A 17,814-nucleotide genomic window follows, 5' to 3' on the forward strand; every position below is an offset into this window, starting at 1 on the left:
AGGAAATCCTTGAACCTCTTGACATTAACTTGTCTTATGATGCTTCTGCTAAACTTGCCTTACCAACCGAACATTCTTCACGAAGCTTCATACATACTAAAACTCCCATGTGTTCTATGGCGCTACTCTGATTCCCACCAGTTGGCTTAAACTAATACTCTAACCCGTTTGAGCAATTGAGACTTCAATTCATGCTTACCACTTGAATACTTACTTCTTAAACTATTCTCAAGATCTTCCATGTTGCAAACACCATCACAACCTTACACTTGTCTTCTAAATTCAAAGCTCATGATATTTTATCTTATGCTCATAATACTTGACTTGGGGATAAACCTTACGTTCTTGCTGGTTGCATTTACCATACATATCACACTTGAACTTGTTTCCGAGGAACTCGAATTCCTTTAGCAACTCCTCTAACACTTGAACATATCTTCCTTAAACCTCTAGCCTGGTACCTTCGTATCTTCGCATACTACATTTTGCTTAATAACACCAATGCTTGCTCGTTGATTTTTCTTTTAAAGTAACTATGTAAACTAGCGCACAGGTCATTGACGTTGATTTTCTACTTTATAAATATATTGAGTTTAGGCCCCGGCCGTTAGTATAAAATCATAGAACGAGTTGATAACACATACGTGTCATCAATTCTAGATTCTAATGAGTCTAGCTCGCTCTACGAGTGTCGTAGCAAACCGGTTCCTAAAAAAAAATCTCGTGAATTTTCAAAATGTCAACTTCAATCACCCATACGCGTAAATCTTTCTAAAATTATTTAAACTTTATGATCCAACATCATATCGAGCCCTAGCATGTCCGTTAAGCAAAACATAAGTTCGAGAGATACGCCATAATTCCACATAATCCGAGAACTTTGTGATTTCTTATAACTTTGCACCAATTAAATTTCTTACTTCATACCTCATGCATAAACATCCGTGACTTTCCTTCTAAATGCCGAAACTTTGTACTATTGATCTTGGCTCTTGAAACATTAACTTCCAAAGCTACCTTAAACCGGATTGATTCCGTTAATAATTGTCCATGCATTTTCTTCCTCAGAAATCATAGGATGTGATGTGCATTCGATACTTGATGTTATAGAGAGTGTTGGTTATATAAAAGATTGTGAAAACAACCCCCAATAGCTACTACTGACCCTAGAGGCGAAATAACAGTTTTCGAAAAAAAAAACTGAAAAATTCGCTCCAGGTTCGCTATTAGCGAAATCCTCTGGAGTAATTTCGCTATTAGCGAAATTTTCGCTATTGACGTATTTTCTTCAACTCAGTTTTCCAAAAAGAAAAAAAATTGTATTTTACATAAAAAATCTTATTTCCTCAAGTATCCCAATGCATATCATTCCTTCCAAACATCTTAAAACTATTCTATAACCTTTGCATGGCAAGCATTAACATCATTCGGTTCCATTCAAGGCACATTAGAAACTGATATCTTGTCATCACGTCTCTTAACATAAAATTTCCACATAAACCTTAACTTCATCTGCTAAGAACGGCTTACTTCATTACGTTGCTACTTATGCAACTTCCAAACATACATATAGTTAACTTCATTCATATAATGCTATTCCTGAGAGCCTGCTGACTCCGTCAACAAATGTCGACTTCTTACTATTTTATAACCTTCTTCTGACATTCCAGAATATCATAAATCCGTTCCAATATCTCTTACTGAAACTTTTAGCCATGCCTAAATATATATCCAACTTCTTCACTTATGGGCACATGGAGTATCACTAGCATTTTACCTGACATTGTCGGAACGTTCATTCTTAACATACCTTACATTCCCGGAGGATTCTCACTACTACTTGATTAGTTCACCGGCCACCTTTTGGCACGATCAAACTTCTTCATCACATACTTCGTTCCTCCTGGGTCCTATTCAGCTCTCAGGCATCCATTCCAATCGTCGAATGCTAAATTGAGTTGATCAGGCTCAACTAACAACAACAATTAGAACTTTTACCCGGAACCCAATGGTCCCACTACCTTAGTTGTAATTTAATGACCCAAGGCACGGTCTGAATCGACCTGCTCTGATACCAACTGTAACACCCATACCAGACGTATCTAGAAAGTCTAGCACGTGCGTTAATATTAGTACTGGATACATTAAAATTTACAACATAAACTACATACAAATGAATATTTATACAACAAATTGCGTTCGAACATAAATAACATAACCATCTCAACCATACATATATAATTCATCCTTAAAATCCAAAGCATCATGCAGCGACACGAACGCACACTTGTTGAAATATCCATCCGATTTCAAGCTTGCATATCCAACCTGTTTATCTGAAACAAATAAGGATTGGGATGAGACATAATGTCTCAGTGAGTTCCCCTAAAACCTAGGCTATAGGCAACCTCAAGGGGAAACCTACGGTCACCACGTGTCTACATTACAACCTGACGGTTGATTATACGTGTGTGGGGACTTGCATTCTTAGACGGTAGTGCATACTATAGCCGTCATAATCATATCTTACTTGTTATAGGCTTCTCATCTATACATGTCATGGCGGTTGAGGGAACCTAAACCGCATTGCCAAGTGTACGCTTTACGTAACAAGGCCTAAACATAAATAACATAGCATATTCATGACATGATTCTAATCCGGACGATTAGGGAAAACTAAGGTCGTCACGGGCATAGCTTTCTTTACTTGTCCTATACATATCTTGCTCTCATCTAATAACATTTCATGCTCTTGTTCTTGTTCTTAAACATAATCATACATGAGCTCGATCATGAGCATAAACATAACATAATCATAATAAACATAATTGTGTCTAAGTTCATTCATTAGGTTAGCGTTGAACAAACAATTATTATCTTGATTCATTTTACGGATAGTCCCAGGTGGAGTAACCCCGAGATCAATCCCATACATGACCGATGTACGTACATCGGACTCCCTCGGTGTCGTGCGGGTCCCTTGCGACTTAAACAGTTCCCCTTAGGTCGAGAACCTCCCGTATCCCCCTGGCGTGGATAACAAGAGACACGAGCACCTACATCTTGTTTACTCAGTGACATGTGGGTCCCTTACGGCTTAAATCGTTCTCATTATGAGAACCCCTTGTATCCCTCTGATGTGGATATCAAGAGACATGTCACCTACACATATTAAGTCATGGTCTTGTCGTGCATATAAGTTAAACATATACATACTTGCTTATTTACCTCGGAACCTTAATCGATCCGATTAGCGGTAACTTAGACTTGTTCATAAACATACTTATCATGGTGGAGAGATTAACTAATCAAACCACATCTAACATGTTTACTATCTTATTCTTAATCATGTGCGAAGATAACATGCTTCGCGTCTTATCATCTAGGGATTCTTGCTAACTATCTAGTTCTCGACGACTAAGTCGAGGCTCTAGTTATTCCCTTACTTAATTCATCACTACCCCATCATGCTTAAACTTTCTTGAGCCATCCTTGTAATACATGCTAAGATTGCCATGATTTCAGATTCAAGGATCAATGGATGTTGTGTGCAATTTTCAATAATTTCTAAAGGACGAAAGTGCCGAAAACCCAAATTCCAAGCCATTTATAAGTTCTAAGTTTTGATAAAACCATATTTGTTCCAGTAGAAAAATAAGTGAAAACTGTCAAAGAATACTTCGAAACGATCGCTACGGACCCCCACACGACTGCCCCCAAGCACCCGAACGCAGGACAACACGGACGTTGTCCTGTCTGGGGCGCCTGGCGCCAGAGGGAGGGCGCCTAGCGCTGGCTCTCTAACTTGTGGGCGCCTAGCGCCCTTGTTCAGGCGCAGCGCTGCGAATTTTGCGTTTTCGGTGTTTTCGGCTACGGGTTTTCGCCATTTTTGACCCAAAACTCGTCCAATTGGACCCTGTAATGCACCAATACATCCAGCAACATGTATAGCTTCATTTAAACATATCTCATGGCAATTTTATCATATAAACAACAAGAATTTCTTTGGGGTACTAAAGATTCATAAAAGCTAAACTAACATAAAACATAATTTCTTCATAAGATTAAACAACCCAAATGTAGGTAATCTATCTATGGAACTCACCTAACTAAGATTGCACTTGATTCCCAAAGCCTCCATGTATCCTCTTCACTTCATCAAACTCTAATCCTTGATCTTGAATCATCAATTCCATGATACATGCTCAACATAAGCATCCATGCTCAAGCAACCCAAAGCTCTAATCTTCTTAATCAATAACCAAACCCTAGCTTCATGAAAGAAAGAAGGATTGAAGCTCAAACAAACCAAAACCCTAACTTATGATTCTCTTCTTGAGAGGAGAAGTAGAGAAACCAACATAATCCAAGCTTCTAAAAGTTAAGAGATCAAGAGGGAACAAGTTTGATTCACTTGCCATGGAAGGGAAAGATTTGGTGGAGAGGAAGAGAGAAGGGCGATGGAGAGAGTAGAGAGAAGGAAGAGCAAAACTCTTTCTCTCAACCCTAGAGAGAGAGAAAGAAAATGGTAAATGAGATATTTTGAGACCAATTCCAAATAAATATCCTTTTCCATGCAATTACTAATTTGCCCTTGCCTTAAACGTATTAAATCCGACTCTGATACTTAACTCGTAATTAACTGACATCTCATAATTAACATTTTCCATTATACTTACTTTCCATGAACCTGAATCCTCTGATACGTTTGTCTGATAAAAATTCCATTAGGTAAATAGCGGGATATTACACATGCATTCCTACGGTTTCTTAAAACAAGAAACTAACAGGAGTCAAGCATAGGGGAAGAAGGATCAGTACAAAGAGCCTTACCTGTTACAATGGATGATCTTGACTGGAAGCGAGACGTTGGAAGATCGGAAATGCCTTACCTTTGAAAAAATTTTGGGAAAAATATCCAAGTCTTTGAGAAAACGAAATGCAGTGATGTTCCAAACAATGTTTGAACTATTTATACTCATTTCATAAAACCTCTCAAAGTTCGTGTGGCACCATCCGGTACCGCCCTTCACATACAACTCCCCTTTCAGACGACACCCCTACGGTCTAAACTTAATCAAAGCATCCATCCAAGGACTCTGATCCTCCAAAGCAGTTTTCTAAACGCCAGGATTAGATCAACGATGATGATGACAATTTGGAAACATAAACCGAGAACACTCTACAGGTTATAGGTACTCAAGTACCACAGTAGCCTTTACACATGTCACTCAGAAACCAAAGGTCATGTCTCCTCAACCTCTCCCGCGAAGACGTGGGCATTAATGCCAGAATGACAATCAACCAAACTTCCAGACAATGGAATCTTTCCTCCAGCTTAAGACAACCGAGCACTCACGCGCCGGGCATGACCTTTTCTGCTAGGCGAACTAGCTCGATTGAAAAACAAGAGAATATCAAGAGTCATCGAGCGCACTCCCTCGCGAGCCAGCGCAAGTCCTCATAAAATTCTCAATCTTCAGTCTCAATAGTTCCTTAGTCCAGGGGAGTCACTTTGACCGCCGAACGAGATCGATAATCTTCTAGCATACCAATTACAAAGTGAACTTCCTTATACGGCCGGCCACGAGCGCCCAACTGCGCCCGCACTTAAGTCATTACTCTTTATCAAGAGTAGCGACTTGGGGGGCTACTGTTCTGGACCGGCCAAAAGGATCCTTGGCCCATTTACTTAGGCCCAATACAATCCAAAGCCCAAACACCAAAGTTACTTGCTACACACCCCTTCCACACAAAGGGGGTGCACGAAACGAAAGAGACTGGTTCAAACGAACCACAATGTCTCTTTGCACGTTCCCGCAATAAACTCTCTGACGGTTACACTTCCCACGATTTCGTAACCGCCAGAGCCAGGTGTGCCATTACAACGGCTCTGCAGCCCTCCACCTCTATAAATAGGGGACTCACGACAGTCCCCAAGGTAGAATCTCTCTTCCTTCTAAACCCTCACTCTCTGATCTCTACTGACTTGAGCGTCGGAGTGCCTGCAGGTACACACCCCCCATCCGCTCCAAGAAGCATTCTGACGTATTCCACTACCGTCACAACCACCGCATTCAAAGCACCGGCAATCACCTTTTGATCAGGTACGATCAGATTCCGTCCTTGTAATTTGAAGATTTTTTTGTTTTAGACCTTCATGAAAAATTTTGCCCCCTGTAATTTGAGGAAATTTTGGTTTACCCCCTGCAATTTGAGCAAATTTTGGTTTACCTCCTGTTAATTTGAGAAAATTTCGGTTTACCCCCTGCCATATCATCGATTTTGTACAGTCAAAATTCATAAAGGTCCAAAACCAAAAAACTTCAAATTACAAGGACGGAATCCAAAAAGAAAATTTTACAGGGGGAAAAACCGAAAATGACCTATATTACAGGGAGTAAAGCATTATTAACCCTTATAAATAAATATGTTGCCACCTCTTTGACGCATTATTTCTACAAATAGTTTATATTTTTATCCTCCATGATTATTATTTTTCTTTTGATATATTATTGTTGTCTATCATGAAAGGCTAAAATAGATATAAAAATATACTTATTGGAAGAAAAAAAGTGACAAATTGAGTGAGAAAAGGAGATAAATACGATAAATTAATGTACCGTGGAAACATTTAATAATAATTAACATTTCCTGAATGGTTTCTTGCTGCCTGTAGGTGCTAAAAACTATTTAAATGAAGTTGACAAAACATGAGAGCTTTATATATAAAGTGATCAAACAATCTTCTACTTATTAAATGCAAAGGAGACAAAATATGGCTCAAAATACATATTTGTTTTGTGTTTTTATCATCTTTCTTTCTCTATTTTTTGTCCTAACTAAAAGTAATAAGTCCTTTTTCACACTACTCTAATTTATCTTATATAAAATATTTCATCACCTTTAGTAACATTTATTTTGTTCGTATTAAATATTACAGGTTCTATTCCCTGCAAGACACGTACTCAATGTCCAGGGAATATGTGTCGTCTTCCTAAATTTGTGTGGTGTATTGATGGTTCTTGCGTTTGCGCGTAAGTGTAACAAATAAGTTGAAAAATAAATCAATATTACTTGTAACTGTACAATTTTATTTGTACAATATAATAATTGTAATCTTAAAATTTACGTCATAATTTTATTTATGTTTCTTTGACAAGATCAAAATTGTATTGTTAAATTATACAAGTATGTTATCGTCATTCATTCATAGAAATTATGAAAAACAACATCACTTCATAAGTATAATTAGCTATATTAATAAATGAAGACAATGAATGATTGTATAGATACTAGGGTTAAATATGTTTTTGGTCCCTATAAATATGTCAACTTTTCGTTTTAGTCCCTCTAAAATTTTCCTTCAACTTTTAGTCCCTATAAAATTTTCAATCTTCACTTTTGGTCCCTATTTTAAAGTAAACTCATATGTAAAATTCATATTTTCTAATAAAATATTCGAGAAAAATTCAAAATATTATAAGAATCACTCCAAAACAAATTTAGAATTTTTTAACAAAACATGAATTTAATATGAATTTTTATATTTTTTATGGTTAAAAATTCATATTTAATTTTTGTTTTGTTAAAAAATTCTAATTTTTTTTAGGAATTTTTTTTAGAATATTTTACACATTTCTGCACAATTTCATTAAAAAATACATAAATTAAGTTAAAAATAGGGACCAAAAGTAGTGATTGAAAATTTTATAGGGACTAAAAGTTGAAGGAAAATTTTAGAGGGACTAAAACGAAAAGTTGATATATTTATAGGGACCAAAAACATATTTAACCCTAGATACTATATCTATTCTACTTCTATACTTAGCACAAAATTATTGATTGATGTAAACGTAATATATGTTAATACATGTAACACCCCAAATTTTAATATAGAAGTGTCTTTTTTTCTTTAAAACAAACCAAAAATGTCCGAAACCTAATCATAATCATTTTTTCATAAAATTGGAGTGTATTTTCTTTTAAAAAAACTTTTACCGAAAATGATGATCAATGATGCCATATTTTATAAAATAAACTCACTACACAATGTACTCACAACCCAAGTATTTGACTTAAAGTAAATGGTTGCAATCCAAATTATATATATATATATATATATATATATATATATATATATATATATATATATATATATATATAAAGACACACACATATACATGGAACAAGTATGACATAAATATAAAGCATGATAGATAACATGTTCTCAACATGTTACACATAATGACAATAAAAACACATTTCTAATGTAGTGTCTATATGTCAATGCATATGATTATGGAATATCTCATCTAAGAAGATGGATCACCATTACAGTTGATCCACAATATGAAATCTCATAGGACCATCTTGGCTTCATTTTCTATTAGAGATTGCGGCTCCAACCCATTATCGACGTACCATTGCAACCCTAACACCCTAAGTAATTATAGACATACCATAATGGCTCCTACAAAATTTTGAAATCACACACTAGGTATGCATGAACCTGTTTATACTCCAACGTATATGTATAATAACTCCTTCAACCATGATCATCATCATAATATAATTCATAAATATTATACATACGTAAATACATAATAAAATTACCAAATCAAATACACATATTTAGTCATGTACAAATAACACACCACAACGGTACGTATAATTAGTCATGTACATACAACACATCACAATAGTAAATACATTCAGTCATTCACAAAAACATATTTTTCCTAAAAAATATGGTATGATATAATTAGAAAGTCCTCTTACCTAAGTCAACTTATCGTAGCAAAGCACAAGCAACTACTCTTAGACCTCTCATACCTTAAATCAAACAATTGACTAAGTTAAAACAAAGTCCCTTGAAACCTGATGGTCGGATTTAGGCAAAGTGTACAAAATCGTTTACCAAGTAATAAAGTGTAAGTAAAGTACCGTATCAACATGGATTGTCGTTACAACTATGCAATTCATATTACTTATTTGGGAGCAATAAAAATAAAAAGATAAAGGGATTAGGGGTTTTGCAATTTAATTTGTTTACAACAGAGAAAAGTTTACTTGTTTTGACTGCAGAATGTTAGCGGTGGCTAAGATTCTTTGAATCCCCTCTATTCATTTGTTAGAATTACATAACAGTTAAGTCTTATTCAGCTTTTAGCTATTTCTATCTAAGTGATGAGTTCCTGGGGTTTTACTACCTACCAGCTGTCAAGTTGCACCTGCTAATCAACTTGGTAGGTAAGTGTCGGGTCTTACTTTCTCAGAGGTATGAGTTTATTTCCCTCCAGCTGCCAGTTGCAACCATTACACCAAAGTTCCTATAGGTTTCAGTGTTTAGGATTGTCATTCCTACAGAGAGATACACATTCGTGCGAAGGGTTGCGTGTAGGTTCTTACTTTCTATGAGGTATTTGAAACAATGACGGATATTAGGGTTCCTAAATTCTTAGGTCCCAAAGGTTCCCTCGTCTATTGAATCTTAGAAGGACATCAGCACACTCTCCCTCCCGGTAGTTCTACAAACGGGCAACCCTATCTCGTCTACCTTACCAAGGTGAAAGAAGAATGAAGTTAATAGGTTGATTTAAATCATAAAGTCACTTGTTTCCCTAATTACCGTATTCGTTATCTTAGTTACTTCCTGAATCGGGCAGGTATCCACCAATATTAGGTATGTCACCTTCCGAAGTATCGTTATCTTAGGGTTATGCTTCAGAGGAGACAAATCTTATGCACGATAGTAAAATTAAATAAGATTTGAAAAATAACTGAATAAAGACTTTAAATTAAATAAAATATCCAACAAACAGAATAAAGGTTCATCTTAGAACCCTAGCCTAAAAAGATTTAGTTACTCATGGTAACTAAAGACAAATTATAAAAGAAGTAAAACATACTCTAGAGACTCGGAGTGAGGAGAGAAACTCCTCCCTTGAAGCTCCTATTATTTGCCTTCCTCTTAAACTGCTTCGTTCTAAATGAGAAATTATGAATGAAAGGCTTGCTATTTATAGGGCAAGTTTCCACCTTAAGTTGGGCTAAAAAACCGGATTTTTTCCACTTAAAAGTAGCAAAAATCAGTTCTTACACGTTTTTCTGCATGCTCGGGGCGCCTGAGTGTGCTGTCCCGTGCCTAAATGCATGTTTCTTCATTTTTTTGGTGTTTGCTTCCATATAAGATGTATTGGGACTTGGAAACAGAATTCCTCCCTTTGTAATGTCTTTTGAGGCCTCTTGAATCTTCTCTCATTATCTTCCCAAAGTCATCTTCCCAAAGTCTTCGCAAGTCTTTAGATGTCTTGCTTTGTCGATTTGCATGATTTCTTCTTGAATTACATCAAAACACCCTAGAATTTCTATCTTTTGGGAAGAATTGAATTACATGACTTAAATATAAAAAACATTACTTCTCTATTTTGGATGAAAAACCTACTGAAAATGACTGAAAAACATGCTAAAAGTGACATGCATTAAAACCTTACTTTAAAATTCAAATCAACCAACACCACAACTCAACCTTGGGGTTTATTGTCTCTCAAACCAACTCATCACAAAATTCCTATATTAGATTAGGAGGATCTTGGATGAGACTCTTTTATGAAGTTACATTTTTTTTAAAAGGACTCAAAACTTTAAATATAGAACTTAAATTCCAAGGTATCTCAAGCTTTGGACATTTTCACATAATCTTTTTCTTCGATTTTCTTGCCATATCCTCATGTTAGAATAGAAAAATCTCCTCAACTCTAAGGCTTTGTTTGCGAGTTTGGAGGAGAAAGGAAGGGAGAGTTTGGAAAAAAAAGGAAGGAGTAAGTGGAAGAAATAGAGGACATTGGGAGGAGGGACTTCAGAGGATTTATTTTTTTTCAAAATATAAAACCCTCATCTTTTGGGGGCACTAAAAAATTGTATTTGAAGGTGGATTTTTGGGAGTTTGAGAGTGTTTATGTGAATTCTTCAAAATTAATATATGTTGTTATAATATTCTTAAAATTAAAAATATATGAATCATAAACATTAATTTATTACTCTGTAAAAAAAATACTCTTTCAAAAAATGTGAAAGATTTCTCAATTTTCACTTATATTTCTCTCCCCCCAAAACTTTCTTTCCCCTTCCCTCCAAACTCCCAAACAAAGTCTAAGAGGTTGTCAAAAGGGTTTATTCATTTACAAAACTGAAGGATTCTCCAATAATTTATCAACAATCAACACAATGATCAAAATTTCATGTTCAGTTCTTTTCAACAAAAATTCTCCACAAAAGGTAGATTTATAAAACAAAGATGACATTTTAAATAAAATTACAGACCCGAGTTACAACAAAAAATTTCAGCCAATACTCAAAACAAAGAGAAGAAAAAGATTGATCTTTTCAAATACTCTCACAACATACTAAATCTAGTGATTTGAGAATTAACTAGTGTGTATACCCGTGCACAGCATGAGAAATTTTTTATTTAAATAAAATTAAAATCAAAATGTTTAAAATTCATATCTTTAATTATTTTAAATTTGACATTAAAAAAAACATGTAAAAGGAACAGTAAGAACAGTTAAAACGAGACATTGTCACGAAAGTTCGAATAATTTTATTTACCACCGACAATACCCAATCAATAATGACAATAAAATGAGGTTGAATAAATCAATATTTACAGCCACTCCTCAGTAAATGATAGGCATTTGCCAAAATAGCATAAAGTTTATGTAAATTAATCCTTCATGAAAAATAAAGGCCATAATAAGACATCATTGGTTCTTTAGATTAAAGGATAAAAGGAATACTTAACAAAAAGAAGCAAAGGACGGTAGAAATGAATGAAACCCTAAGGGTGTGTTTGGGAAGAGGGTTTGGGAGGGGAAGGGAGGGGAGGACTTACATTCCTTTTTTAATTTAAAGACATTATAAAATGATTTTTAAAAAATTGAATTAACAATATGATAAATGATCATATAATACTTCAAAAACACTTAATTTATCTTTTTTTTGAACAAGAACACTTAATTTATCTTAAAAAGACATTTTACATTGTTCGTAATTTAAAAAATAAAAGTGAGTCATCCCCTCCCTTCCTCTCCTAAACCCTCTTCCCAAACACACCCTAAATGATACAAATATGTCACACACAAAAAAGGGACATAAGTAGCATTTGAAGAATAGTGGAAAAAATTGCAAATCAGTAAAAAAGACTCAAATAAAGAGACAATCAGAAAAACAGATACAATACACAATAGCGGTAATATTGTGTTTTTAAGTTTCATTAGTTATTCTCATAGTCATAGTGGTGTATGTTACCCTTCTATTACTTGTTATTACGATTCAATATTTGTTATTAAATTTTCATAGCTCCAATGTTGAGAGGGCATGCTTTGAACAGTAGGAGATTTAAATATCATCTAAGCACTCTAGAATCGAAGCATAAATTCTTTGGACTGGGTGAATTGGAAATTTATGTTGATTCTATCAAGATATATAATGGTTAATTTCTTCTGCATCTGGTTTTCCTAATAGTAATTAATTGTGTCCGGTGAATTTGCAAAAAAATTCCTAACCAGTATCTTTATATAATTCGTGTTTTTGCTTGATTTCTTCTTTGGCAATATAATGAGTCCCTAGAGTTTTATCTTACGCTGGGATCGGTTATCATTGTTTTTCTTGTTTCTAAATCACGTGTTCATAATGAAAATAGTGCACCTTGGACTTGGACAGATCTGGATCTAAGAGTAAATCATGGCTAAATTTAAAGAAAAGTTTGCATGTTTAAGTAGATCTACATAGTAAATCAACAAAAGATGCTTGCATGTGGAGTAAATTTTGTTATGGGCCGGTCGGGTTCAGTTTACACGGTTTTGGATTTGTAAAAACTGGGCTTGACCGTCTAAACCCACACAAACCCTATTTTTTAGTCTTTCTTTACCCGAGACCCGTTTTAACCCACCCGGTGGACAAGCGGGTGACTCGGATATATCGGTTGATGAACGGGTTCGGATTTTGTGCTCACCCCTAGTTTAATAACCTAGTTGACCTTGTCCGCTTCTAAACTAAATAATAGGCCGCAAGCAATACAACAAGCACACATTCGTTTGAATGGGTGATGATGATGATGATGTTAAGATTGCAAAAAGCAACAATCCATTGCGGTTTTTGCCGGAAGAACTCATCGTCAAGATCCTCCTGAGGCTTCCGGTAAAATCCTTACTTCAATTTAAGTGTGTTTGCAAATCATGGAAAACCCTAATGTCAGACTCCCAATTCGTAAACAATCACCTGCAGACATCAAACACATATCCTTCTATCATCGCCGCTACTTATGGCTTGCGCGAATTCATATCATACCCTATTAAGCCATTGCTGGAAAACCCATCAACACTTGTTAAACCTGTTAGATTCAGAATGGGATACAATTACCCTGATATTATAGGTTCATGCAATGGGTTATTGTGTCTGTTTGACTTCGATCATTTATTTGTCCGTTTGTGGAATCCTTCTATCGATTTGAAATCCAAGAGATCTCCAACCATTGTTTCGCCTCGTGATAATAAGGTTACATATCATGGTTTTGGCTATGATCAACTTAATGACAAGTACAAAGTGATAGTAGGTGTGTCCGATTTGAATGATTATACAAAAGCTGTGACCGAAATGTATACCTTTGGCGAAAATTTATGGAAAACACTTCAAAATTTCCTGGTTTATCCTAATATGTATTTGGGAAAACCTTTTAACAACACTTTAAATTGGATAGTTTGTAAAGATGGTGTTGATTCTAAGGAACAAGTAATTTTTTCTTTTGATCTTGAGAAGGAAACTCACGGGGAAGTGTTGCTGCCTCAACATGATGGTTACAGTGTATGCAATCGTGGGCTGTTTGTTTTGATAACTCTAATGAATCTCAATGGGCTGTGTGGGTGATGAAAGAGTACGGAGTTTTTGAGTCATGGACTAATTTGGCGATCATCCCTCGTGGAAAGTTACTTTGTAATCACATGTGGCAACTACAATGTTTTGTTGAACCCTTGTTCGTTTCAGAAAATGGTGTTTTTCTTCTAGTGAATACAGAGTCTTGTCAACTTATCCTCTATAACATAAATAATGCCGCAGTGGATTATCATAGGACTTTTGGCGAAGTAGCATCAAATCTACATTACTGCATATTTACCACGAGAGTCTGGTATCACCGGAAAGGTAAACCATATCTTATATTTTTATTTAGTAACATTGATTGTTAAATTAAAGTAATAGGAAGGGCACATTTACGAGTAATAGTCATAGGCACCACTCTTTGCCTTGCTAAGTTTATTGACAAGTTGCTAAAATAATTTGCTTTATATTCTAAGTTGAGAGATTATGGTTAAGTTGATTGCATGTTTGATAGTTGATTTGGTTGAATTCTTCTTTGTTTTTTTGTGTGATTATTTGGTTTGTACTTTAAGTGATTATCAAAGTGATAGAGGTACGTAGAGGCAGCAGAGTGAGGTGTTTTAAAATTGAAATTTTGTTCAGTTTTCTTTTTAAGATTTTTTAAAGCTGAACTGATCACTTGAACCAACCTGTAATTAACAGGTTTGTTTGACTCGGGTCTACAGATTTTTTTTATGTAGAACCGAACCGAACAATTTTGATTATTATTAATTAATTTTGTTTATGGTTTTTTGATGCTTTAGTTTTCCAACAAAATGGTCTTGCATAGGATTTTACAGTTCCAGTTTAATTAAAAAGATGCTCCTTAGGCTTCTTTAAGATTGAGTTAGTATAGGTTAAATTTTTCTTAGTTTGTGAAATTAACCACTTCATCTACTAACCACATCTTGTTACAAATTGAAACGATTCTATATATATTACATACAATTTTGGCACCCCCAACAAATTTAATCAAGATCCGCCACTGCCCATACTTTCTTTGTATCGCTACAAGAAATTTACAATAAATTTGACTTTTAGTAGGAAAAATTTCCGTAGCTAAATCCACCTGTCATTGCCAAATGGTTGTCACGACATGTTTTCCACATTTACCTAAGGTTTTTTTTCCATAGGTAAAACTTATTATTGTTTTATTTTGCCCAGACTCTATAAAATTTCTGGCTCCGCCACTGGTCCCACGCGTTCTCATTCTTCTTTGTTTGACGCCACACTTACCCCGTGTAACGCATTCTCCTTCACAACCATGTATTTGTTGTCCTCTCCTTCTCTGTTGCTTCTGCTCTCTCATACACGTTCTCCTTCATCACTTGTTCATTATTTTTGTTGTTTGATTGTTCTTGATTTAGCAAGTTTGTTTCTTCAGTATATCTAGATCTGCTATTTTTGTTGCTTGATTTGGATATTTCTTCACTGTCTTGTTTGAACAAATCTAGTCCCTACTTACTGTTTTGCTTACTTTATTGTTGTTTCTACAGGTAATTTAGAGTTGAGACAAATGAAAAATCAAAGTAGCATAGGAAGTGCTCCTTTACAAGTAACTTATCCCATGCAACGCGAAGGACTTAAACCACAGCACCATTCCTGAAGGATTTACAAGCAAGCTACATGATTATAGTCTATTGCCACCACTATGTGCCTTGCTAAGTTGTTAAAAATATGCTTCACGTTCTAGGTGAAGAGATTATGTTTAGTTGATTTCATGTTTGATAGTTTATTTGGTTTTTAACTTTTTTGTGTGATTAAATTGGTTTGTACTTTAAGTGATTATCAAAGTGATAGAGGCAGCAGAGAGTTGTGTTTGATAATTTGTTGTTTTGTCTATGAGTTCTCCGGTATATACATGCATAGTTCATGAGTCGTAGCGGTTTTTGTGTATGATTTATGTCGCAGTAATTCGGTAAATACTATTGCCATGTCAATTGAAAATTCTCTCAATTATAGCAGTAGTCAAATATGGAATTCATTTGTTTAAACTTTAAACTACCTTACCGAGCTTTTTAGTCAAATTCTGCCAACTTTAATTTTTTGTTTATATATTATAGTTAGTTTTAGTTGCCCACCCAAGTTTTTTTTTTTTTGGCTCCACCATTGCTCTTTCGTTTATAAACTATTCTTAATATGTGAAATGACCAAGTAGGTCAACCATATTGGGACGGAGGGAGTAGTGTTTAGGTTAATTATGAATCTTGTTATGTTTTTTGTGCATATTAAGTGATGAAAAGAAATCAGCAAATAGCAAGCAAATTCTATCATTTTTTAAGAAGAAAGTTGAGGAATGGAATGAATTATGTTTTCTAATCTTATAGTGTTAGCATGGTTAACTAACTCAATGCCATGTTATACTTTCCAAAATTTAAATAATTAGTAGTAGTAGTATTGTGTTTTTAAGTTTCATTAGTTATTCTCATAGTGGTGTATGTCACCCTTCTACTTGAAACCACTATGGTCCCTGCTTATGATTAGAATTCAGTATTTGTTATTAAATTTTCATAGCTCCAATGTTGAGATTTAAATCATTTAAGCACTCTAGAATCGAAGCATAAATTCTTTGGACTCTAGTTGGGTGAATTGGAAATTTATGCTGATTCTATCAAGATATATAGTGGTTAATTTCTTCTGCATTTGGTTTTCCTAATAGTAATTAATTGTGTCCGGTGAATTTGCAAAAAAAATTCCTAACCAGTATCTTTATGAATAATTTGTGTTTTTGCTTGATTTTTTCTTTGGCAATATAATGAGTCCCTAGAGTTTTATCTTGGGCTGGAACTAGAAGAATCACAATCATGAAACCATGTTCATTACCATTTACAATAGAAAAATTTGATTGAGCTGTTTTGAAAATGGAATGTGTTAAATTTAATTTTCTTTTTTCAACACCAATTCTTTATTTGCTTTTCTTCTACAATAGAATAATTAATGGTTTTCTATTTTCTCGTTATTTTCCTATTTGTATTCCCTCACTCATTACTTCAATGCTAGAATTTAACTGACATCCACCGTTTTTTCGTAAGGTGATTCATTTAAATAATGGACCAAACTTCGGAGTAAGGTTTATTTTTTACAGACCTTTTTTTCTCCATTAATATTTGCGTGCCAATAATTGATCTAGGGAAGATAGCAGTCCTTAGGTATATGATTTTGTTCAAAAGAGTAAATTGTCACTCTGCACCTCACTGTCACCAAGGTTCCTGATTCAGGATTAAATATAAAATATTGAACGCATATGTGTATTTCCATGACACCTTCCACGTATGCATAGACTATTTTGATCTAAAATTTGGATTGTTATAAAACTAATACTTAAAAATTTCTTCAAACTCAAAAACACATCAATGTGCATCCTCTTCTCATCATCTTTTTACGCTCAATTGTAGATCAAAAGAGTTAAGAATATAAATCAAATCTGGGAGGTGACTCTATATTAAAAATATCAGGCTTTGGTTCAATTGATTTGGTTAGTTATAGTTTCTCGATTACATAGAAGGAAAGGAAATGCTGCATTTTTTCAGCAAAAGGAGTTGTCGTTGCATCAATTAATTGATAAAGTAAAACTTCTTTTTTATTGGTCGTTAAAAGCCAAACACAAAAATTTAGCTTTTGATTTTCATCGTCAGTAGTTAACTCCTCTTCATTGGTTGAGTCATATCACCGTAACTAGTAAGTTTGTTTTGTGTCCTAACTTTTTTGTTATTTTCTTGCTTTCATTTGACGGTGTCAAGTTTTTATTATGTTTGTAGCTACTCTTAAGGTCTAGCCTTGCACTCATTGTGTAGAGGTTCCTTTTTTTTTTCTTTCTTTCTTTTTCTTGTAGATGAATAAAATGAAAAACAACCACCGAAACTCAAACATACAATCGAGAGACTGTGGTTCGAACCC

General features: G+C 34.7%; 2 long non-coding RNA genes and 1 pseudogene across 2 annotated transcripts; 2 read left to right on the forward strand and 1 right to left on the reverse strand.

The window, feature by feature from the left end:
- Positions 1 to 2,103: 2,103 nt before the first annotated feature.
- On the reverse strand, positions 2,104 to 4,511 carry LOC146949394 (uncharacterized). Its single transcript, XR_015025406.1, has 2 exons — positions 4,106 to 4,511; positions 2,104 to 2,336 (listed from the first exon to the last, which is right to left on the reverse strand). It is a non-coding gene; the product is annotated as an uncharacterized LOC146949394 (long non-coding RNA).
- A 1,980-nt stretch (positions 4,512 to 6,491) lies between these two features.
- Positions 6,492 to 7,162, forward strand: LOC146949395 (uncharacterized). The gene is made up of 2 exons (XR_015027252.1): positions 6,492 to 6,848; positions 6,944 to 7,162. It is a non-coding gene; the product is annotated as an uncharacterized LOC146949395 (long non-coding RNA).
- A 5,942-nt stretch (positions 7,163 to 13,104) lies between these two features.
- Positions 13,105 to 14,206, forward strand: LOC146949396 (F-box/kelch-repeat protein At3g23880-like; annotated as a pseudogene).
- Positions 14,207 to 17,814: the final 3,608 nt, after the last annotated feature.

This window comes from Medicago sativa, chromosome 2 (assembly GCF_051527215.1).
Source record: "Medicago sativa cultivar Bolivia chromosome 2, Bolivia_mono, whole genome shotgun sequence".
NCBI classification, from domain to species: domain Eukaryota; kingdom Viridiplantae; phylum Streptophyta; class Magnoliopsida; order Fabales; family Fabaceae; genus Medicago; species Medicago sativa.